General features: G+C 38.7%; 1 protein-coding gene across 5 annotated transcripts in view; it reads left to right on the top strand.

Moving 5' to 3' along the window:
• Positions 1–24,427, top strand: part of LINGO2 (leucine rich repeat and Ig domain containing 2) — a 1,114,992-nt gene that overhangs the window by 825,951 nt on the left and 264,614 nt on the right. Inside the window, exon 1 of one of the 5 annotated variants that reach the window (XM_070495518.1) lies at positions 13,184–13,360. The exons of the other annotated variants lie outside the window; for them this stretch is intronic. The gene's annotated coding sequence lies outside the window, so the exon portion shown is untranslated. Of the gene's footprint in view, positions 1–13,183; positions 13,361–24,427 lie in introns of those variants that run through there. 5 annotated transcript variants of the gene reach the window in all.

Below are 24,427 nucleotides of genomic sequence, written 5' to 3'. Positions count from 1 at the left end.
TGGGAGGGGAAAATGAATCCACCAGAAGTGAATAAAAGGATTCTAGGCTTTGGCAAAGGGCCTTCCAGGATTGGACTGAGGGAAAATGCAATGAGCCAGGACTGGAAAGCAGCTCACTTCCCTCCGCCGGTGCCCTCAGTGAGGGGCAGAGGAAGCTGATGATGGAAAGAAAAGGAATTCAGGGCTGCGCTGTGGTTAGGGAAGTAGCACTGAAGCGATGGACTGTGGGGGTAAAGTGGAGGTAAAGCAAAGCCAAGCAGAGTCACACTGGGGGTTAACAGTTTAATCAAAACATGTGCAAGAGGTTTTGGACTGAAGGGTACAAGCAAAGGGAACATTTCATTAGAAGGGATTTATTCATTCTGAGGATAACATTTAGCATGAAATTAAGATACTGCTGGAGACAAACAATCTTTATTCAAGGTGAAGAAACTGAGACTTAGAAAGGTTAATAATTTTTTCAGGCTCACACAGTGAATATATGTCAGGGTGAGTTTCTCTCCTAAGATCTCCTCTTTATAAAACTTGTAAGTTTTCCATTATATTATTACGCTATTTTTCAGTTCTTAGAACTGACAATCCAATCTCTATGCCGTTATACATGTGTGCAAATTTGCTCTATTGTATAATAAATTTTTATAATATTGTATAATTTCCTTCTTGTTGCACGTATGCGTATGTTGCTTTTCCATGAATTTGAAAGTAGGTGAAGAGGTACACGCCAGAGTGTTTCTTTTTATGGAGATCCTGTTCATTACTACTAGTGTTATGATGGGCCCTGATTCTGAGCAGATGTTTGCTGATGATAATGTCAATAACAAACTGGTTTCTCCTTTTCAACAAAGAGAAGAAAATTTATGTACAAACTTCATATATAACATTTGGTATAAATGTTATATATAAATTTATATGCTCATAAATTGTTGTATATCTATATACATGACTAAATTGAAAATCACTTGAATAATAGTTTTTCGCCTATATAGAATATTCTTTCCCCTAACAGAGAACACTAGAGTAATTTAACAGATTGTTTTCCAACATGTGTTCTCTGGAACACTGGTCTGGAGGTATACATTCTGTGTACAAAGTGTTTTGTAGCCAGATACTTTCTGCTGGTGTGTTAATTTATGATAAGGACTGGCTCAAAAAGAAAGAGCTGGGGGCCAGCCCCATGGCCCAGTGGTTAAGTTTGTGCACTCTGCTTCAGCAGCCCAGGGTTTGATGGTTCAGATCCTGGGCACAGACCTGCACACTGCTCATCAAGCCATGCTGTGGAGACATCCAACATAGAACTAGAATGACTTACAACCAGGATATACAACTACATGCTTTGAGAGAAAAGAGAAAAAAAGGAAAAAAAGAGGAAGATTATTAACAGAGGTTAGCTCAGGGCCAATCTTCCTCACCAACAAAAAAATAAGAAAAATAAAAAAAAGAGCGAGCTTATGTTTGCCTGCCACATGGGCTACTCCTTTCCTGAATAATTAGAGGATTCTTGGTAATCAGAGGAAGGTGAATGGTTTTGAGCTCTTTTCCCACAGATTACAACTCTAGTGTTGAGAATGAAGGCCATGGCCAGACACATTCTCATTCTCTTTTCTCCTTCTCCTCTCTTCCTCTCTTTTTCCCTTCTCCCCCTTCTCCTCCTCTTCCTCCTTCTTCTTTCTTCTCCTTCCTTCTTTTTTCTCTTCCTCTTCCTCATCCTCCTCCTCCCACCTCTTCCCCACACCCATACACATATACTCTCCCCTCTCTTTTCTCCTCCCCAACATGTGAACATGCTAACATGTTTTTCTTTAGACTTCTCTCTGTTTCAATCAAAAGAGACCATTATCTCCAGTAACATATCCTTCTCTAGATATGTTATTATCATCAATAAGATTATAATTTTGTTTTTCATTCAAGCAAAGTCTGGACACTATTCTCCCTCCCTCCCTGTCTGGCTGTTAACCAGAGAGACACTGTAACTTGAATGCAACTCCTAGAGAGAGTTCCTTTTACTGGAGAATTACCTTTCAGAAGGTAACCTCACTTTCAGACTCCTGGTTGTCAAATTCTATACGCCAGCTACGCTTTACATGTTCAAGATGCAGCCTAATTATTAAGCCCAAGCAAATGACTGTTAGGCTACACCATTAGCACAATCATTAGGAAATATTAGCTGAGAGTCTTTTCTGCAGGGGCACTGGGCCATGTGAAACAGTCTCCGTTTCTGTCTGCTTTCACTTCCACACAGATTTAAGACAATCTCTAGTCTTAAATATTAACTTTACCCTCAGGGAGTTTATGTTGCCAATGACAAGCAGAGCAGATACGTAGCATTATCAGAAAAGGAGAAAGGCGGCACCATAAGTGCCAGGCAGGTACCTGGGTAGATGACAAGAACCACAGAGATTTAGAGGAAGAAAAAGTGGTGGCCTGGAGGCTTCAGGGAAGCTTCAGGAAGGAGGTGGAGTCACAGCTGAGCCTCAAAAAGAGGAGGAATTCGCTTTGTTATTTTGTCTTCAGTTTTATCCTCCACCCTTTCAAAGCTATGGCTAAAAGCAAATCTCAACATGTCATTCCTGAACCTTAAGGATAAAGCCCTTATGTCTTGATGTATCATAGAAAGTTCTCCGTGATCAAACCTCTTCTTATCTCTTGAGGCTCACACTCCCTAAGCATGCATCTTATTTGTCCTCATTGCTGTTGCACAATGTCGGTCATCCTCTGCCACGGATACCTGACTAACTCTTATTTGTCCTTCTTGACCCCTTGAAAATACTTCTACCACAACTGCTTCTCTCACTAGAATGTGAGTCCACTAAGGCAGGGACCAGTTCTTATTCATCTTTGTTTTCCCAGAGCATTTGTATCTCACAGAGCTGGCATGTATAAATGAACATATGCCTTTTCTTCTCAATTATATCAAGACTAAGTAACATAATTCTTCATCAATTTTGATGACTGGAAATCAAAGCCTACTTTCCTCTTTGTCTTTACTTAGCTGAAATGCTGTTATGGGATGGTCGAAAAGAACAGCAAGTTCTAGAATGTTTAGTAAAAATGTTGTGGGCTGGCAAATATGATGCAAATTATCAGGAAGGAAAACAAAAATTCTATCTCCAGCACTGGAAATATTGCAAATGGTGTTGAAATGTGACTCAAAAATATGATTTCATAAAAATGATGGTATTTATCTGAGAAATTCAAAGTAGGTTGAAAACTAATTCTGATGGAAAAGTTTTAAGCGTTTAAATACCTTTTCATGATTCCATGTTACTGGAATTTAGCTTGGCTCTAAAGCTCAGTAAATTTCCTCCAGTATATCCTACTTGGATTAAACCATAATCAACATCACATATATGCCATGTCTGTCTAGACCTCTAATCTAAAAAGCCTTAAAGAAAGTTAAAAACTAACTCCTCACAATGTTATATGCCTCTGAACAAGTTTGTTCCCATCAGTCCATGACTTAAGTGGTCCTAAGGTCTTGGATTTCAACATTATTCTTCCCTGCCACATAATTTTCCTACTTCTGCGATGCAAGTAAGAAAGTATAATAAACAGAATCACGAGTATTACAAAAAACAAACCATATGCAATAATTAAGGTCCCAATGAGTATGTTATTTTAGTTACTGGGAGTTAGACTGTAGATATTGAAAATGATGCATATTGTTATGGATATGCAATAACTAAAATTAAAATCATTGTGCATAGGTTTTTATAGCTGCTTGCTAGCAAATCTGAAACACTGCAAGAGGCATCAAAGAATTTCCTAGCCCCAGTCCCAACTTCCAGTAATTCTCAATGCTGTACCTAATAGAAAGTCTCTTACTCTATTCCTAAGCATCTCCTGGACATGGTTGGTGCAAATTCACTTGGCAAATCTGATCTTATATAAGCCAAGGGAGTACAGTTATTATAGTACAATGTCTAAGTTAACTTATAGTAATTTTTATTTCAAAAATAATGTTTATTTTTGTCATGAGTTTGCAGCAGAATGAAAACATCCTTCACCAGCAGAAAGAGTGTTTTCTCACTCTGATCTTTCATCAAATTCAATTCTTAATCAAGCCAGAGCCTTCCAAGATACATGACTTGGAGACCTTCCAAAAAAAAAAAAACTGTCCTGAAAGAGATGGTAAATTACAGTTTGATCTCATTTTTCCTAAATTCTGCACATGATTCACCCATGAGTTATAGTTGTCTCATCCTTCTAAGATATGTCCCGTAACTCATTCTAGTCAATATGATGCATTTACCACTAAAAGATTCATATCTTGGAAATAACTTTGTTTCAAACTGTGGTCCCTAATTAATCAGAAGGTAATTGCACTAAGTACCTCTCTAGTTGCTGAGTCTAATCATAGTCCACCCAGATGAGTCTGTGACTGGCCTCTCTATCTGGTGTTCTTTGTGAGATATAATCAAGGGCGTGATTTAAATGGAATTCTGTGATGGACATTGAAGTTCCCCCAAATGTTTGGGTTAGAAAAATCAATAGCAAATTCAGCTTGCCTTTTCCACAAGGCGTTTTATTTGCTGTTTGGAAATGGTGACAGATTTAACCAAGCATTTTCCACATGTAGAACCCAATAACTGGTTTGAAAATACCAGGAAGACATTCATAATTGAAGTCTAGGAACAAGTCTGTCACAAATCGGAATCAACTAATATCGGATCTATAGAAGTGAATATAAATATCTGCCCGATCTACCTTCAGATAAGATGTCTCTATTAGTAACAGTGTGAACTTGTGATGTCACTTCCCCCTGTATTAGCTGCTGTCTACATCTGTATTTTTCTTTCTCACCATGCTATAAACATCTTAAGGTTGGGCACTGATTCTTTCCTATTCTAGTAATCTTCACTCACTTAAAAAAAATGGCTGGTACCTAATAGTCCCTTAATATGTATTTACGAATAAGTTAATTAAGAAATTGATGAAAGAATGAATATGCATGTGACATTTTATTACAGTCAAAATGTTTTAACAGTCAATAGAGGTTTTTAATGGTTAAAAGAAAAAGATATGGGGGCTGGCCCCGTGGCCGAGTGGTTAAGTTCGCGCACTCGGCTGCAGGCGCCCAGTGTTTCGTTGGTTTGAATCCTGGGCGCAGACATGGCACTGCTCATCAGACCACGCTGAGGCAGCGTCCCACATGCCACAACTAGAAGAACCCACAACGAAGAATACACAACTATGTACCGGGGGGGCTTTGGGGAGAAAAAGGAGAAAATAAAATCTTTAAAAAAAAAAAAAAAAGAAAAAGAAAAAGATATGCACTCTCTTATTTAATTTAGAAGTCAATTAGACTCAAAATGCAAATTTGAATATTACATTTAGAACACTGGAAGTAAAATTCTTTGCCAGTTCTTTTGAATTACATTCTCTATTAATCAAGTAATTTTTAAAAATAAAATTATCTTCCTACTGGCAAAAAGTGACATTTATAGTGTGCTTTGGCTGTTTGTAAAGTTTACCCTGTTCTGCCCATGTGCCCCCATTCACCTTACCTTCTTTTTCAGTAACTCTCCCCGGGTTTAAAAATACATTAAGGCAGCTACTTTTCAGAGTTTGCTGCTCAGATGAGATGTTTTTGTATTTGAATGAAATTCTTCAAAAGGATGAATGCAAACAAAGATAATAAGTATTATACTGTGTCTGTTACTATTGTTATGAAAAAAGGAAATAAGTGCCAGCGTTGTTATATTTAAGAAAATCATCACTGGCTTTTACTATTCTAATCTGAGTCAATTCAAGGTCTGACTATCCCAGAAAAGAATCAGGCACTCACCAAGTGGCTTTTAGGGAAACATGTATTTTGCAGTTTTCTGATAGAAAAGTCATTACAGAAAGCTGGACACTGGCCTGGCACATTGCATTCACCACTGACCATTGCTTGCCTTGGGCAGGAAGAAGGACCCATTCTTCACTCTTCGTGAAATGGACCAGAGCATCATATATAGCATTTACTACAGGACGCATAAGAACCTGCCCCCAAAGCATTACCAACCTTTCAGATCACCCTGATATCTAAACAACTTTCTGAGTGTTTTACCTCCACTCTGAACCCTCCACAATGAAGAAGAGCAAAGGGATGTTGTCTTAATTGGAACTAAACTTGAAAGTAGCTATATACAAAGGAAACCACACAAAGATGATCTTCAGGTGATCTAATAATTTCATCAGTAGTTCCCAGTGTTTATTTGTAAGAACCTAATTTCACAACCTTCTAACATTCTTGTATTTTTTTGCATGTTTGTGTTCTCATATTACCTGAAGTTTATATTTGTTATAGTCATTAAGGCAATCAACTGTTCTTGTGAACATATTTAACTCCTTTATTAGACTGAGAGCTTCTTGTGGGCACTGGTGTAATTTATTTACATTGTAATCCAGAGCCTAATGAAGTATTGAACGTCTAGTGGCTCCCAATAAATGTTTGCTGAATTAATGGAGAGCTTTCTGCACACTATTTTTACATCATCTTCTGATGCCCATTCTTTTCCTTTCATCCACATCTTCAAATAACTTTGAAATTCTGTTTATTGCTTCATTTAACATTGCCTCAAAAAATCGTTCAGAAAACATTTGTTAATGTCTACCATGTTCTAACATAGTGCTTTGCTTCTCAGGGCTTGTTATACTCCCTTCATTGTTCTGAAGGAATTTACAAGCTAGATGCAGAGATAAGACAAAACCACATAAAAGACCAAATTACAAAAAGAAGGAGTAAATGACTGAGTAAAATGAAGACCATAAATGATATGAATATTGTGTGTTCTAAGATTATGCCCAAGCTACGTCCATTCAGGAGATTCATATCTGGAAATACCTGAGGTTCTTTGGGAGCAGCTGCCAGAGTTGATGGGTTTGAAGGGCTGGGGGGACCTCCTAGGAGAATACAATCTAAACAAAGACAATCAGTAGACAAATGTGATTCCATAAGTAAGTCTTAGTCATCAGAGGGCAGGAGTGATGTGGTGAGCTGCTTGAATTTGTCCCTAACATAGCATTTCTTTTCACCATTTGGGAATTTTAGGCACAAATAAAAAGCTGTGACGTAGAACTGAAATTACTGTGTAAGATATTAATATTCATGAAATATTATTCTTATACCTATAAGATACTGGGCACAAAGTTTTTAACCCGTAATAGAGGATACCAAAAAGGAATGGAAGCATTGTCTCCCACTTTGCCTTAGGAATATTGTCCAGAATATATGCTAACCAGACCAAGTAGTGTGTGAAAGCATCACAGATGTCATGCAGAGGCATCCATACCTAGTGGAGGTAGCAGTACCTACCTGAAATATCAGTGTTACCGACAAAGAGGGAAGGAGGAGCAGAAGAGTGTAGTAGCAGTTAGGCATATTTTTGAGTCCGTGTTGACTCCCTTTGGTGATACTTCAAAATACCTGGGTCAAGTCTCAACAGAGGGTATCAGCAAGGCACAGGGTACATACATAATAGATATTTAGAGGAAGGTGAGTTAACAGTGCAATCTGGAAAAACTTCACAAACCAGGAAGAACTGGGTCTAGATCAATAAGGAGAAGTGAAGGAGTTGGGGAGAGGTGGTACAGAAAATGAAGATGAACACAAAGGAGTGTTTGTGGTCTGTATGGGAGACCGTGATCGTGGTCTGTGACTGACTGTAGCTCTGCGTACATTAAGAGAGGATGGTGAGCAACCAGAATAGAAATGGATATCAGGGCCAACATTGAAGCTTGTAGCTACATCACCTCAAAAATCCAAAATAGTAGGCTTCTGATACCAAGATTTTAGGATTTCTCAGATAGTAAAGTACCTTTGATCCACAGGCATGTAGTAATCGCTTTGCATATTTTATCTTTAATTTTCAAAAGCTCTGTGAGGAAGTATTATGTTTATTCTCCATAAATCAAAATCAAGGCTCAGAGAGTTTAGGTAACTTGCCCAATGTGACACAGTAACAGGTGAGCCAGGATTCAAGACCAGCTTTGTGTAGTTTCACACACCATTACAACATGTTGCTACCCTCTTCTAATCTTGCTCTACTCAACTCTCTGATCTCAACAGGGTCAACTCTGCCTTGAATCTTTCCCACTCTGTTTTATTTCCTTGGATAAAATAATGGTGATTCTATATTACATAAAGATAGAAAAAATATTAATGATTGATCTCTCACTTCTTGGAATTAGTTCTTTTAATGATATTCACTTTACCTGATATTTTTTGAAGTTGCTGTACTTGAATTTTCCATTTTTTTCCTATTTCACGCCTTGCAATGAATCTGTCAACATCACATATATTGAGTGGTTCACCTTGGTATGTTAATGCTGTAGGAGAGAATGTGCTTGGTACTTTAACCAAAGACACATTCTTGTGCCCTCACTGACCTAGAGGCAGAGTTTAAGAGCAAAAGGAGATAAGAAGGGAGAAAGGAAATAGGTTTTACTAAGGAGGATGAGTCAGAAAAAAGAAGTGTTGAAGACAGATGAGACTGAAATTAAAGAAGGCCATCATGAGGGTGGAGCAATTAAGTTTGACTTGGTATACTTAGAAAATGGACTTCGGGTAGACAAGACCAGCATTCTGGCCTGGAAATGGACGTGACTTGAAGCTAGAGATGAAGATACCCATACTGACAGGAAATCAATAAAGGCTTTCTCTACTGCTGAATGAGGAGGAACCTTCTATCAAAATACCTGTGAGCACTTAACTTAATTAGTTTCAAGGACCGTATTAAAGCCACTATGAACACACTTGAGAATCACCAAGGGCATAAACTACTGTTGTGATGACCCACCCTGAGGAAAGATAACAGTAGTCATCGGAAATCTTGTTCCTGGAGTTGGTTGTAAAAAGCACCCTACTGCATTGGGTGTGGTTAAAGGCAGGCACCTATGATAGAGCAAGCCACTCTGCTGCCACTTCTGACTGCTTTATGTAAAGTTGGTTTAACGACACTTCATCTTACTGAATCAGTTTGACTTACCAAGAATAGACCAGAAAGAAATTGCATTTTACTAAAATGTGTGTGAATTTGTCTTGGAGGGTTGAAAAAATTGGCAGATAAATCCAATTCTAAGAGGTAAATGAAAGAAAATCTTCTATTTGCACAGGTCAGATAGCATTATGCGTGATATGCTTTTCTCCTACTTTAAAATGGGGTAAATTATCCAAGTTATTTATGAACTTAGTGAAAAAATTAGTGTGCTATCAAATAGATCTTGATATCAGTTTAACCCAAACATTAGACATGCATTTTCCAATTTCCAGAAGAAAAAAAATTCCTCCTAAATGGACATAAGTAACTTTTTTAAATGTACTCTCAAAAGTGGGCCTTGGAATAATATAATGGAGATTTGCATAAGGTAGAGTGGTGGAACAAAGAAGGGAAAGGTTGAAAATGATTAGTGTCTAGGAAACATTATTTTGATACTTAGGGTTGGAACTAATTTTTTATGCTTTGGTGACTGAAGTAATATGATAACAAGAATTCTAAAAATATGTTCATAGATACCATCATCTGCAGTACATATTAATTGTAACTCCATTTTAGCTTTCAAATATATCCATTCTCCCCATCTTCTCTGCTCCTGGATTGACGTAATGGCCTGTTAACTGTTCTGCACAGCTCAAGTCCAACCCCTGCTCAGTCGGTTTGCCATCAGATGGAGCTTTGTGTTTGGAGGAAAGTGGAGTTCCTCTTTTGTTCCTTGGTCTCTAGGTAGGGAGATCAGAGCTGTGCCTTGTGCATTTGCTAAGGACATTAGCTCTAAGCACAGTGTCTGGGCTTATGAGTCTAAACATTGTAGTGTCAGAAGAGCACAGAGCTCCTATCGGGCTTACTCTTTAAATAGCAATACCAGGAACCACTAATTTAGGTGCAGCTACTGCTAGGGGATTAAGTTCCTGTGTTGGGGTTTGTATTTCTCCCCTTCCCTGGACCTAATGGGACCGTTGGGTACCCAAACTCAAGTAACAGCCCTAACCTCCTCTTATAGAGGAGTTAATTAGATGAAATAGTAGGGAGCTGAGCAAAATGAACACAAAATGGCAGAATTCAATTTGTGGTCCTCCTTCCTCTGATTGGTAGCTTAGAATCTCTTGTGCAGTCCTTCACTGACTTTCCTGGGCTCTGGGGTATTTGGGAGTTCGGGGAATGGTGCTTACTATTATGAGCTTGGTTACCAAAGTACTAAGTGACCATTTTCCCGGAATGAAAGATTCTGGATAGTTTTTGTGGCTTCCTTTTTCAAGTGTGGTAAACTTTAGTCCTGATTCATTTGTCTATACAAAAGGACCACTATGCTTTTTCCACTGGCAGAATTAGGTGGTAATTAAGAGCATAAAACCAGTGCCAATAAGATCATGAAGAGCCTCATTTATTGGGGTTACATTCAAGAGCAAGATAACTAGGGGGTATGAAATAGTCTTTTCTAAGGAGCAAGGGGACGTGTGGTCAGCTCACATGATAGTTAAGAACCAATTATATTGGTGTTAGGAGCAAGTTGGTTTCCCTTTTAAAACAAAGGTCAGCCTGCGAATATTGAGTACCTACCATGTGACAGGCATTGTAAGTTGTAGTGATGGTGAGGGACCAGAAGGAGTGATCCTAATGATAAGGACTATAAGAAGTTACATTCTAATGGACGGAGGTGTATAATAAATGATGTCAAAGGAAACTAATTTAAGTGACTCATGAAGAGGTTAAAGGCTTCATTCACCTGCTGTGGAAGGCAGGTGACTCTCGAAGTCAAGGTAGGGTTGGAATTTTACAGGGTGAGAAGAAGAGAGGGGTACTGTCCTGTGGTCTGGCTCAGGTAGCAGTTTTCATCTTCAGCTGCTGTAATTCTTGCTGTTGGAATGGTTGGAGGTTGTTTTTGTCATTGGGCCTCTTGCTCAGGGTCATCGTTGTAAAACCATCCACAAAACTGTCAGAACAGTTGTTTTGAAAGTTGCTTTGATAAATCTTGCCGTTTGCTGGTTAGTCAAGGGTCAGGGGCAGAGGAAGTAGGGAAAAAGGGGATAAAAAAGGAAGAGAGGCAATTGGGGAAGGCTGTTCTCATTCTCTCACAGAAAGTACACAAATAAAGTATCTTCAGGGTTTGTAAATCCAATGAAGAAAGTAAATTCAGGGAAATGTAGAAGAGAGTTGTTAGGGAGACCTCTCCAAGGAGGAGACATTCCAGTTAAAACCTGACTATTGAGAAGGAGACAGCCATGTGACAATGTGGGAGATGTAGCAACTACCAATGCTCTGGAACAGTAAGCTTGTCATCTTCACGGAGAAGGAAAAACAAGGGAGATGGGCGAGACAAAGGCACAAGTAGAGAGTTCGTAGGTCATGCTTTGCTACTTGGGGACATGGGGACAGAAGGAGAAGTGAGGATGCAGGGACAGTCATACTTGACTGTGATTGTTTTCAGCTGGCATCAGCCCTTGCTGCGCCTGACAGGTGTTCAAGCAGACTGTGATGGAGTGTTTTGGAAAGGTGGTTCTCAATCTTCGAAGTGCATGGAAATCATCTGGGCATTGTGTTACAATGCAGATTCTCATTCAGAAGGCCTGAGATAGGCCCGTTATTCTGCTTTCTAATGAACTCCAAGGTCATGTTGATGATGCTAGGTGAAAGGCACCCTGAGCAGGAAGGCTTCAGGCTTCCTTAGAGACCTCTCTCTCCTCTCCAACCGCCCCCCCCCCCCCCCCTTAAGGCATCAGAATGGGAACAGCCATGTGTCCCTTTCTTTCTTCTTCACGGTTCATAGTACCACGGGAAGGCTTTTCCCTGGTCTACTCATTAGCCCACCTGAAACCACTGCGATCTGCTAGAGGGCTGGTTCTTGGTAGATTTCCAATTCAAATTAAAAAAAAAAAATGATAGAAGCTATTTAAAGCACTTTCCCTCCAAGTGCCTTTAATGCAATATTTTGAGGTTGTTCTGTCATATGCCATTTACAAATTGGATGTTGTCTCTGAGGGAGAATAATCCTTGTTAAATCAAAAATTCCTGATTTTTCACTTTTTATTTATTTACAGAGTTATGTTTGTCTTCATTAGGAATCCTTTAGGCTGCAGAGGACAGACACTGAAAGTATTTGTCCCTCTAAAAATATGAGGAATTCTTTCTAAATTATGCTAAATAATTTAAAACTAATTTCTTCGTGGGAAAAAAAGGCATTTTCAAGTGCATGTATAGAAAGGTAGTAATTTGACTAAAACATGGCCTAAGCAAACTGGGAACAACAGGGAAAAATAAATTTCTCCTCTGTGATTAATCAACCTTGAAGTCCTAAGTATTTTTTACTATTCTGTACAAATACAGAGCAGGGGGGAAGGAGTCTAGGTCAAGAGGACCACGTTGCTGAATTGCAAGAACATCACGTGAATTTATGGGCTGCTTAATAACTGATGATAGAGAACAATGTCCATGCTCTAACGATTCTACTTTAATATTTTCCTTCATTTTTAGGGATGTATATTGTTTAAGAGCAACATTTTTAAGATATTAATGGGCATAAGTTCTGCTCAGCTACCTACTACAGGTGTGAACCTTGGCAAATTGGTTAGACGCTTCTGAGCCTTGAACCCCTCATCTGTAAAACTCTGGATTCTAGTAGTACCTCGTGCGGTTTGTGACAATTAAATAAGATGTGCATGTAAGTTGTAAGCATGGCATCTGGTACCATGCTTCAATAGATTTTAGGCATTAATATTAGTAGTACAATTACTAATTATTATTTTCCCAACAAGAACAAATCCAATTCAGGAAGAACTGGTTGGCACGGCCTTCAAAACATATTCGTGATCTGAAGCTCATACCGGCTGCTAATTTGCTTGTTTATTTCATTTGATTTTCCTTCACAGCACATAAGGGAGGTGGGTGGCAGAGGCTTAATTTATTTGTCCCTTTTTTTGAAAATGTGGGTTTTGGCTCTCGCGCTATTTTGAGGCATGGCCTGGCAGTAGCATTGGGGATCTGCACACTTTAGGGCGGTGGGAGGATTGTTAGCTCTCCTGGTGGTTTGAACTCGTCTCTTTTCCCAAGTGATCATCCTAGGTGTTAGATTGCCAGTGCTGCCAGCCAAAGGCCTCTCCTCCCACAGATCTGGAAACACATGAAAAGAGCCATGACTCATGGGCTACAACTTTTTCAGCTGCTTGATAGAAGCACTGATAGGCTCAGCTCCCATGTTTTCATCACCCCACAGGCTGGCTGAAGGGGAAAGGGCTCTTTGGTTTTCAAATAAAGTGCTTCCCGAAGATAGTTGAGAGCAGCTGAGAGATACCATGGAAAGGTTAGGATGATGTTCCTGTTCCTGTGCTGAAGTCAGTGGAAAGGATGATCTGGGGTGGCACCAGGGTATCTTCGGATCCTTAGAGGTATGGCATTTGAAGTACTTTCAAATCTTTCTTTACAAACCATCAGAGAGTCCCTGCTTTCCTGCATTTCACCCAGTGTACTTTGCACATTTCTCTAGTAGCCCTTAAATCACTGTGTTATCTTTTGTTGTGGTTGTTGTAATTGGCCTCCTTGCCTTCTGTGGACTGTGTGCTCTGTGAGGACAGGTCCTCAGCCTTTTTAATCCTTGGATCTCCAGCTCTGAGCTCAATGGTGGTAGACAATAAGTGCTTAAATAGCTGTTGTTGGCTACAGGGCTGGATGGACTAGTGAATGGGTGGGTGAATGGATTAATGGCTACACTGATGAAATTGGGGAAAAGAAAATGCTCCAGTGGATTGTGGTGCATATGGGAATCTCTGTGATTATTGGATGGATATTTGGTGGGAGGAATTATTGATTAAAAAGAACAGTTCTGAAGTTCAGAAAACTTACTTTGCTGTCAAACTTAGATTCATAGCACTTAGCTTCAGAGCAGCTATCTTGTCCATAAAACACCAAGTAATATTAGGGAGAATTTAAAATGAAAGAAGAAAGTGTCCTCAAAAGTATAAATGGATGTCTGTGACAGCCATGGCATTTTAAATGAAAATTAAAACTGATTTGCTTTATTGAAAGGTAATATATATTGAATCTGTGGGAGATTTACATAGACAGAAAGCTTAATGTTCCATTGAGAAAAAGTGATCGAAGTTCATCCATGCACTCATTGAAATAGTGTTTGTTAAAGACTTACTTTGTACTGGATACAATGGACCAAGAGAAGAATTGATCCACATCTCAGTCCTCTGGGGCTTCACAGTTAAATCAAGAAGTAGACACATAAAAAAGTAATGGTAGTAGTAGGAAAACAGAGGTATGATCATGGCATTATGGAAACATAAGAGATGGGCACGTTTAACCTGCTCAGAAAAATCCAGAAAGAAAAAGATGACATCTGAACTGGAATTTGAAGGATGTGTGGGAGTTTCCACGACAGGAAGGAAAAAGAGGTTGCTCATGTGCAAAGATAGAGGGGCTAGAGAGGGCAGGGTGCATTCTGGGAAAAGTGCAATACTTTTGTATGACCACTAAATTGGGCTGCGGTTGGGGGAGGTGAGTAGTTGAGATCAGAAGGACAAGTAGAGAAAATCATTCAGGACTTGTACAGCAAACTAAGGGTTCAAGATTTATTCCTCCATGTATATAACACATAACTGAAGAATGTGGTGATCAGTACTAATTGCTTTTCCAAATATTGAGAGGTAAGGCCTAAAGATTCTATTGTAGTTCCACTTTGACAGGTGGAAAAATATGTGTTCAGTGGTTATGTAGTCCTGACCTCATGTACTTTTAGTTCTTTTGGTAAAGGCAATTAATTAAAAACATAATAATGTGATTTAACTCTAAACCCTTGTGTCAATTTGATATATGTAATTTTACAAATCGGAAAAACTCCCTGGGAAAAATACCACCAAGGTTTTATTTTAGGCAACATGGAAGAGTTCTTATACTCAAAATGGAGTAATTGATAAGGTCAGGAATAAAATCTAGGACCCCTGGGGTCCTGCCCATTGACTTTCTTGTGAGACCTTCCAGCTCAATAAATGCATAACCTGCAGACCTGGAAGGGGCTGTTTTATCTTCTTAGCTGTGTCATGCAAACTCTGTTCTATGGTGATGTGTCACCAAGTTCTCCTGTGTAGTTTTGAATACCTGTCTTACAAGATTTTCCTTTCCTTACCTCAGATAACTTCATGGATTTTTTTGTAATTTAGTTTAAGATTTTCTTCATCTTTAACCAAAGAAACGTTTAATGAGACTTCATCTTAAAAATCAGTTTACCCAATTCTATCAGTGCATTAGAGTAATCACTGTAGAAAATCAAAAGATGATCTTCAGAAGCTGCCTAGATGTGTCTGATATTAGTTTGACCTGTACTTTTAGAGTCCCTATATGTACAGCCTTGTGTGTTTGTATGTGTGTGGAGGGTGTGCACAAATCACACGAATATTGGCAAATACTCACATAGTGAATACAGTAGTCCCCCCTTATCCATGCTTTTGCTTGTCATGCTTCAATTATCCACAGTCAACCACAGTCAGAAAATATTAAATGAAAAATTCCAGAAAGAAACAGTTCACAAGTTTTAAATTGCATGCTGTTATGAGTAGTGTGATGAGACCTCTGGTCATCCTGCTCCATCCCACCCAAGATGAGAATCATCCCTTTGTCCAGTGGATCCATGCTGTGCATGCTACCCGCCCGTTAGTCACTTAGTCTTAGTTATCAGATCAACTGTCACAATATCACAGTGCTTGTGTGCCAGTAACCCTTATTTTACTTAATAATGACTCCAAAGCAGAAGAGTAGTGAAGCTAGCAATTTGGATGTACCAAAGAGAAGCCTTAAAGTGCTTCCTTTAAGTGAAAACGTGAAAATTCTCAAGTTAATAAGGAAAGAAAAAAAATTGTATACTGAGGTTGATAAGATCTACGGTAACTTTTATTATAGTATATCGTTATAATCGTTTTATTATTAGTTATTGTCGTTAATATCTTACTGTGCCTAATTTATAAGTTAAACATCATCATAAGTATGTACATGTGGGAAAAAACATAGTATACATAGAGTTTGGTACTATCTGCCATCTCAGGCATCCACTGGGGGTCTTGGAATGAATCCCCATGGATAAGGGGGGACGACAGTACTGCATTGTAAGGCATTAGTCTAAGTGCTTTTATGTTAATGCATTTAGTCTTGTGTATAGAGTGGGTACCTTTGAAAATCCCCATTTTATAGATGAGAAAACTGAGACTCAGAGAGATTAATAAGTAACTTGCTCAGATCATGAGCCAGGAAATGGAGGAGCCGAGAACTGAGCTTGTGTTATCTGGGTCTAGAATCTGTGTTTCTAGACACTGTGCTGGGCTCCTGGGGTCCACAGTGGGAGGACAGGTCCTGTAGCCATATGGGAACTACTTCAGGAATACAGAGTAGGAAGAGAATCAATATCTGAGGTGATCATGAAGGGCTCAGAAAAGAGGAGACACTGAAACTGAGTCTAAAGGAAAGGTGAAATTTTGTCAGGTGGAGGTCACAATGACACTGCAGGCTAAGGATTGCCATCAGCAAAGGCAGCAAGGGGGAAGAGCACAAACTTGGAGGACATCATACGAAACAGTTTGTCAGGAGTGGAGGAGAGATTGGATGTAAAGGGAGGAGAAAAAGTTACTAGAAGGAAGTTGTAGCAAATTCTAGAGAAACTTAGAGCCCATATGGAAGAGGTTGAAATTCATTCTGGATGTGAAGGCTTGTGATTAGAAGTTTTATTTAATTTATTTGTTTAAGCAAAGGAGTAAAATGTGGGCAGCTGAATCAGGCAGCTATGCGTAACATTGATTAAATGGACAATGGGAAAAATTTGAAAGGAGAAAAAGCTTGTTATTCTAATGGATTTAAACACTTCAACAAGAACAACAAAAACAAAATTAAAGAGCAGAGATTTCTGAAGAATCCTGACTCTGAAATAAAAAATGAGACAATCTGGAACTGTGCTCTAGCAGAAAAGCTATAGTTCTGAAGGTAATGTCTTGCCCACTGTACAGAACAGGACTTTTTGTACCATCTGGAAATCTGGAAGGAGAATCCATTTTTCAGTTTCTTCCTGAACTTTGAAGCCATGAGTACCACAGTTCTTTAACTTCTCCTCTGTATTTTGATGATAGATTTGCCCAAGATAGATGTACAGAGGGGCACAGTTAGTACATTATTTTCAGATGTCTGTGGCTGTCCTGTGGTGTGGAAGGATGATATGCGTGCTACTGTGAGCTGGACGTTAATAATGGTCTTAGCTTACTCAGGGCACCAGGGACCAGGAGTGACTGAGCTAGGAGAAGACTCGCAGTCAGTAATAGATATTCTCACCTAAGTCTTTGTAGTTTCTGAAGAGGCACAGAGCAAGGATCTGAACCTAATTTGGGTTTCAGCTCTCTGGTTGGACATCCAGATATCAAGAAAAGCTATGAGGCCACAGGCATCCAGACATCAAGAAAAGACAAGAAAGAACCCACAAGATATACATCCAAAGAGAACTCTACAGTAGAGAAGAGAAAAGGCAAACCTCTGTCGGTTCTACTTTAATTGGACTTGAAATTAATTGGACTTGAAGTGTAATCAAATGTACATTTTCTAGGAAGCCAAGTTTTGAGAGAAATCTGGGAGATTTCAGGTTAGCTCTGGAAACAGCAGGATCTGTGTGGCCTTTTCTTTCCATTAGGTGGGTCACAATTAGTTGCATCAGAGAAAACGGCAGGAAAACTCATCTGGAAGTTGTAATGTTTTTGAGGTGATCCTCTGAGTCAAGTTTACTCTTTGTAAAACATTTTACTGTTCAAGTGATATGCTGCATTTAGATGACAGCCTCCTTACAATGCCCCAAAGTCAGTGGTCCTCTGGGGGTATTTCATCAAATGGGGACTTTTGGGTGATCTTCATGCCTCATTTCACTCAAGAGGAAGCTTTAATGAGCTAGAATTTAGGAAACATCTTGAAATGATACATAAATGGTGAATACGTTAAAGGAAAAACAGACTGAGTTCAAGTGTTATTAAACTACATCCGGTTTTAAAATTAATATTAAATTACTCAAATATGAGAATATAAGCTGGTGATGGAAGAATGACTACATGCTTCTGTATTTTCAAATCCTTTCTGATCATCTGAGATGCTGACCCTCTCTTTCCACTTTGAATGTGGCTCTGGGTTCAGTCAGCGTGTAAGGAACGGGATTATCAGGGAGCCTGGCAGGCTAAAGCCTTTAATCTTAACCCAAGGGTGCTGCCTGCTACGAGTTAGTCCAGGTGCTCAGAGAGAACTGCTGATAAGACCAAAGCTTTGCTTTGGGTTCATCTATGCCATTTTACTTACTTTTTTCTTTTGCCTTTTTTTAACTTTTTTATTTTGAAATAATCTTAAACATACAGAAAAGTTTTAAGAATCATACATAGAGTTCCTGTATCTTCTTCACCTGGAATCAACTATTTTTAACATTTTGCCACACTTGCTTCATGATTCTCTATTTATTACACATTTTTTTCCAGAACCAGTGGAGAGTAGGTTGCATAATTCATGCCCCTTCACCCTTTCATTACTTCAGTGTGTATTTCCTAAAAGCAAGAATATTCTCTCACACACGTTTATTAAGGATGACCCTTTAATTTGCCAGTTGTCCTAATAGTATTATTTATATCGATAAATATAAAAACCTAGGATCAGGTATTGCATTTACTGTATTAGATCTTTGACTAGCAGCAGAGGCTACAGGGCGACAATTTTCAAATAATGTTTGGAAAGGGGCCATGGGAGAGTCAGATTTATTGAGTGCCTTTTTATCCTCCAAAGTGTTATGCCCGTGAAGTAGTCTATCAGTCAGGGTTCTCCAGAAAAATAAAGCCAATAGGATATGTTATATCCTAAAGAATATATATATTATATATTAATTATGCATAATTAATATATATTATATGTTAATGTATTATGTAGATGTGTGTTATATATAATTAGACATAATATACGGTAATGATGGTAATAACAATACAAATATTGTTGTGAGCACAATGGAAATGCATGAGGTTTCTTAGAAACTTGTGGTGTCACTATTCCTGGTAGGATTTAAGCATGGTTGGGAAAAAGAATGAGATGGGATTTATCTTTGCCTACAAGATTTTTAAATACTTTCCAATTCGTATGTATATAAATATATGAGAGAGAGATGAATGAACACTGGGGCCAAGCAAGTTCAAATCCCATAGGACAGGCCAGCAGGCTGGAAACTTTGCCAGGAGTTGATACTGTAGCGTTGAGTCTGAGGTCTGCTGGGCAGGCCAGTAGGCTTGAAACTGAGCGGGAGTTGACACTTTAGTCTTGAGGCACAATTTCTTCTTCCTCAGGAAAGCTCAGTTTTTGCTCTTAAGGCCTTCCAACTGCTTGCGTGAGATCACCCACATTAAGTAGAGGGTAATCCACTTAAAGTCAACCGACTGTAGATGTTAGCCACCTCTACCAAATACCTTCACAGCCGCTAGTTTAGTGTTTAAGTAACTGGCCTAACTGAGCTAACACAGAAAACTATCAGAGGCAGAGATCATCACCCACATTTACACATGAGGAGTCTAAGACTTAGCCTGACTGTTTTTGCTAAGGCCCTCACTATGCATGGCTGAGCCAGAATACAAACCCAGTGCGTCCCACTCCAGAAACCTGTGCTTCTTCCATGGCACCCTTCTTGCCCATCTTCAGCATGGAATGATTTCGGGAAGTGGTAAGTTTCCAGTCACTGATGGTATGCAAATATAACCTGAATGACCAGCTAGCAAGAATGTTCCAGAAATGATTTAAGCCTTAAATAAAAACTTGCACTAGATAGCTTTTTAAGTTCCATTTGCCTTTATGAACCTATAGTAAGGGTTTCAAAATGTGTTTTTGGGTTGTTGTTTTTCTCTTATTGGAATATAACATTTTTATGCACAAATATTTTCTCGTTCACTTTGTACCTCCAATCAGAATAGACACATAGATTGCACCCCCCTTTTTTTCCCTAGAGCATACATTATTTAGAGTTTTCAAAGCAGCATTTCAAACTAGTGCTACTCTTCGGCAGATCTGTTAAGAGGTCACAGAGAAAATATGAGACTTTAGAGAAAAGCTGTGCTGTTCAAAATAAAGTGTAAATGACTTTTATGTAAATCTAAATTTTATATTTCCAAATGAACCATTTATATCCTTTACTTTAATTCCAAGGATGACTTCATGGCTCAATTTTTTTTTCTTTTTTTATTTCACAGTAGAGCTGTAAATCAGAGCCCATGGTTTATCTTGACAATTTATCCGCAACATGAGAAAAAGTTTCCTTCTTTCTAGGGTGTTTTAATTAATAAATAATAATCATAGAAGTAATATTCACTAAGCATTATTAGCTGTGAAGTCCTGTGCTAAGTGATTTAGAAGCATTATCTTAATTATTCCTCATAAAAACTCAAAGAAATAAGTCCTTTTACCACTTCTATTTTAAGAAAAAATAGCAGGCACAGGAAAGATTAAATAATCCAAAAAGCAAGATCCTACCCAGATGATGTGCAGGTGGATACTTTGTTTTCTAATTTTTGCTTAGTATCTTAGCATAAATGGATTTATTTTACATATAATTCAAATTGGCCTTTAAAAATTTGTGTTCATATTTCTGTAGATGATGAAGCAAAATAAGCGCCTGGTCCCTAATCACCAGCAGATGGTTGCCAAGTTAAAAAATCAATTTATGGCCTTTTAACACCAAGTCCAAAGTTTTCCAATTAAAGTACAACATCGTCTAATAATAAAACCCACTGTTATGACAGTTTAACATATGAAATTTTCCATTGGTTAGCAAATATTAATTTTCCATATTGCAGTCTATAATTACCATCACTGGGCAATTACCTGGTTCTTTGCTTGAGTAACATGTTGTCATCTAATTTTAAGGCAGGTTATTTTTTCTCTAGGGGTGTTTTTCACCTGGTAAGGAACAAAAGGCAACTTCTTAGTCTGATTTGAACTCTAAAGGAGTCTTATTAGAAACATGGAAAGGGCTATTTTTTCAGGTTTCACTGTAGTGAGATTTTGTGGATACAAATCTCCAATGTAGCGGAGGAAAGTCCTGTCGGATTCAAATCCACAGGTAATGATTCAAATATTTCTGTAAATACGATGGAAATGCCGTGAGGTTTCTTAGTAACTTGTGGTGTCACTATTCCTGGTGGGATGTAAGCAAGGCTGGGAAAAAAGAGTAACATGGAATTTATCTTTGCCTAAATTTTAACATGCCTTCCAATTCAGATACTTGTTAATCCTGTTAGTCTTCACTTTTATGTAATATACAGGACTCCTTTTGTTCCACTTGCCATTTTGAACAAGTATAATTCCCATTTTATAAATTACTATGTTGTGTAGGGATTGAATGGTATAAAATTGTTGCTGTTTTTACAGAATAATCTAATCTTATGTAGTTCTAGAACTATACATGATGGAACATTAAATAAAGAGTGCCAGTGATAAAGCAGTCAGTTCTAGGGCATCTTGTTGCATATGCTCTTGTATCATACTCCTACTGGTGCAGTAAATCCTTAAACACCTAGACCTAGAATTTCTGATGATGACATAGGGTTTTGATGGTGCCACAGGGGCTGTTACCAAATTCTGCTCAGATAGCATTCAGTGTGGAAGTTATTCTGTTACCACTGAACATCCAGCATTGCAGAGAAAGCAGAATGGGAGACTAAGGGAGAAGCTACCCTAAGATAAGACAACAATTCCTTTTAGAGGATTCATGAGAGGAGAGAAGCTCAAGAAATAAATCCAACTGTGCCACAGCTCGTAGGAATAGAGCTGACTAGAGAGAAAGGACTCTCTGCTGCAGATTTGTTTGAATATATGTTTCTACCACCAAGAATTAAACCCGTGTGTCTCTCTCAGGTCCACACACAACTACTAAGGATAGCAAAGCATCACAGCCTTCAAAGGGTCTGTCTCACAAGACTGAAAATCCCTGTTCAACTCTGATAAGACACTTAAAGTGGATCTGAGTGTCTTAGACAGAGAGGCTAAGTCTCTGAAGGTAGTATTAGAAGTTCTAATTCACGGGCCAGCCCACTGGCATAGGGATTGGATTCACGCATTCTGCTTCAGCAGCCTGGGGTTCACAGATTTGGATCCCAGATGTGGACCTATGCACCACTTATCAAGCCATGCTGTGGCAGCATCCCACATACAAAATAGAGGAAGACTGGCAACAGATGTTAGCTCAGGGCCAATCTTCCTCACCAAAAAAAAAAAAGTTCTAATTCAGTCACCATTCTCATGCCAGTCAGGATAGCATTTGGAATAGAGAGAAGCTTTAGCAGATGATACAGAGATTTTCCAAAACAGAATGAGTTCCCTTAGGCAGTTCAGCCTGTTTCACCAATTCCCAAGTGAAAAAAAAATATTGAAAGTTACCATCTGATCCACTCTGAGTAGTATATGTGGTCTTTGTATATATAATTATACATACATTCACTCTTTCTGACAACATATTCATTATTGGCTGGGATTGTTACCATCCACTCTCTGAGTTTATGGAGTCTGAAGATTTTTCAGGGCAGGTCCATCCCATGTCTAGTATAAGTGTGGGGGCCCACGGCTCATTCTTGCTCTTATAGGTGTCTGGGGCTTCGTAAAAATGGAGTGCCCACAGGAGACAATATTGCTGACATCCTGCTAAAATCTGTGGAAAAGTTAGTCATCATTTTTGCTGGGTGGTACGATTTGTGAGAGTCAGTTACTGGTGCAGATGGGAGGGTCAACTGGCCAAGGCTTTGGAATTAGAAAAGGGAGAGTCTTGCTCTAACTGGGGCTGGTGGTTGCTACACATCGACTGAGCTATCCTGTGGCTTCTGGACCTTCAGATAATCTCTCTTTTGGTGTTCTTTTTGAGTTTCACACACTGGTCTTTCCCTTCCTGAACAATTCCCCTTGGACTTTCAGACCAATTTATATCCTCTCCCACCCCATCTGCCTCAACTGGTCTCCTTTTAATCCAAGGAAAAGGCTTTTTCTCTTTGTTTCCTTCAGTGGGTCCATCTCTCTCCTTCTCTCTCCCTCCCCCTGTCCATTCCTCTTCTCTCAAAAACCTTCTTCTGTTTCTCTAGTAGACCTTAAATGGCTCACAAATCCAGATTCCAAAGTATTACCAAGCAAAATTATCATTCCTTCTCTTACAGGGCTGGGAGAAATTAATCTTAAAACCTTTCCAGGAGGTGAAGGAAAATATTTCCATGACCTTCTGCCAGTACATAGAAAAAGAAGAAAAAGAAAATAATTAGGCTTTCAATTACAAGAGTCTGAATGTATGTATCCTACCATAATCGTATATTTTGGTTTAAGTTAATCTCAGCTAATTCTTACTTTATCCGGATTAAGTGCCAAGTTTAGGACTCTCTGTTGGTATTATAAAAGAGAAATTATGTATATTCTAACTGGCAGATTCTGTCAGGATTCTGGTACTGAGACCAGGGGGATCAGATAAGCAGCACCCCCTACAGAATAACACCTCAATAAAGACTTTCTCATCAGGGTGTGCTATGCAATGCACACACATGCCTAATTCTGGGGAAGGTAAAAATTTTAAATAATAAAACAAAACCCACACTCATTTATGTGAAAGACAAATAAAGGCAATAGAGGACCAATCCTCCTGTGATTTTCTTGTCTCAAAACTTGAACATCTTAACTTATGAAATATTTACTACATTGTTTGAAACGTCAAAGCCATGCATTCTGTAGGCTTCCAGGCTTCAGAAGAAGGAGCATTTCCTCTCAGATATGACTTATACACATTGCATAAGCTTTGGTATGGTTGGCAAGTCAGTGAACACACAGATGAGAAGGGGAAAAATAATACCCCAATGACTGTCAAAGATGTTCCCTATTGTAGCTCACAGCTTTTGTTGGGCTGTGGAATTCAGATTTACTTCTAAACCTCTCTGAAAAATCTCTCTGGTGAGATAGTTGTTAATCTCAATGCATTGGGAAAAAAATTCCTACAAGATTTTTTTTTTCATGAAGCATACATGAGAAGCCTAAATTGAACAGAATATTAAAGAAAGGGCTGCACAATTCTAATTGTCTGGAGTGGGGGGTGTTTGAATAATTTTTAAGCCAGCACAGTTTTCTATAATGGTCTTTTAATATATTTGTATAACAATAAAGTGCCTAATTTAATTTTAGATATCTTATATTTATTTCAGTAGCTCTATATTTGTTCCTGAGTCCTCATCCTTGGAAAAATTAACCGAAGAGTCATAGGGGTGGTTCCTCTCTAAGGATGGAAGAGAGATATTTTTCTCCCTTCTTATAACCCTTAGGTAGAAATATGTATTTCAGGAAGCATTTTTACTCCAGTGAACATAGCAGCCTTATTCAGTACTTTTATAGCCTTTGTATTTGTGAAGTGCTTTAAAATGAGCTTGATTAGACACACACTCCATCATCTAAGA

This window comes from Equus asinus, chromosome 23, assembly GCF_041296235.1.
Source record: "Equus asinus isolate D_3611 breed Donkey chromosome 23, EquAss-T2T_v2, whole genome shotgun sequence".
Classification (NCBI taxonomy): Eukaryota; Metazoa; Chordata; class Mammalia; order Perissodactyla; family Equidae; genus Equus; species Equus asinus.
Note: the sequence above shows the minus strand (reverse complement) of the source record. Positions and strands in the feature narration are given on the sequence as shown.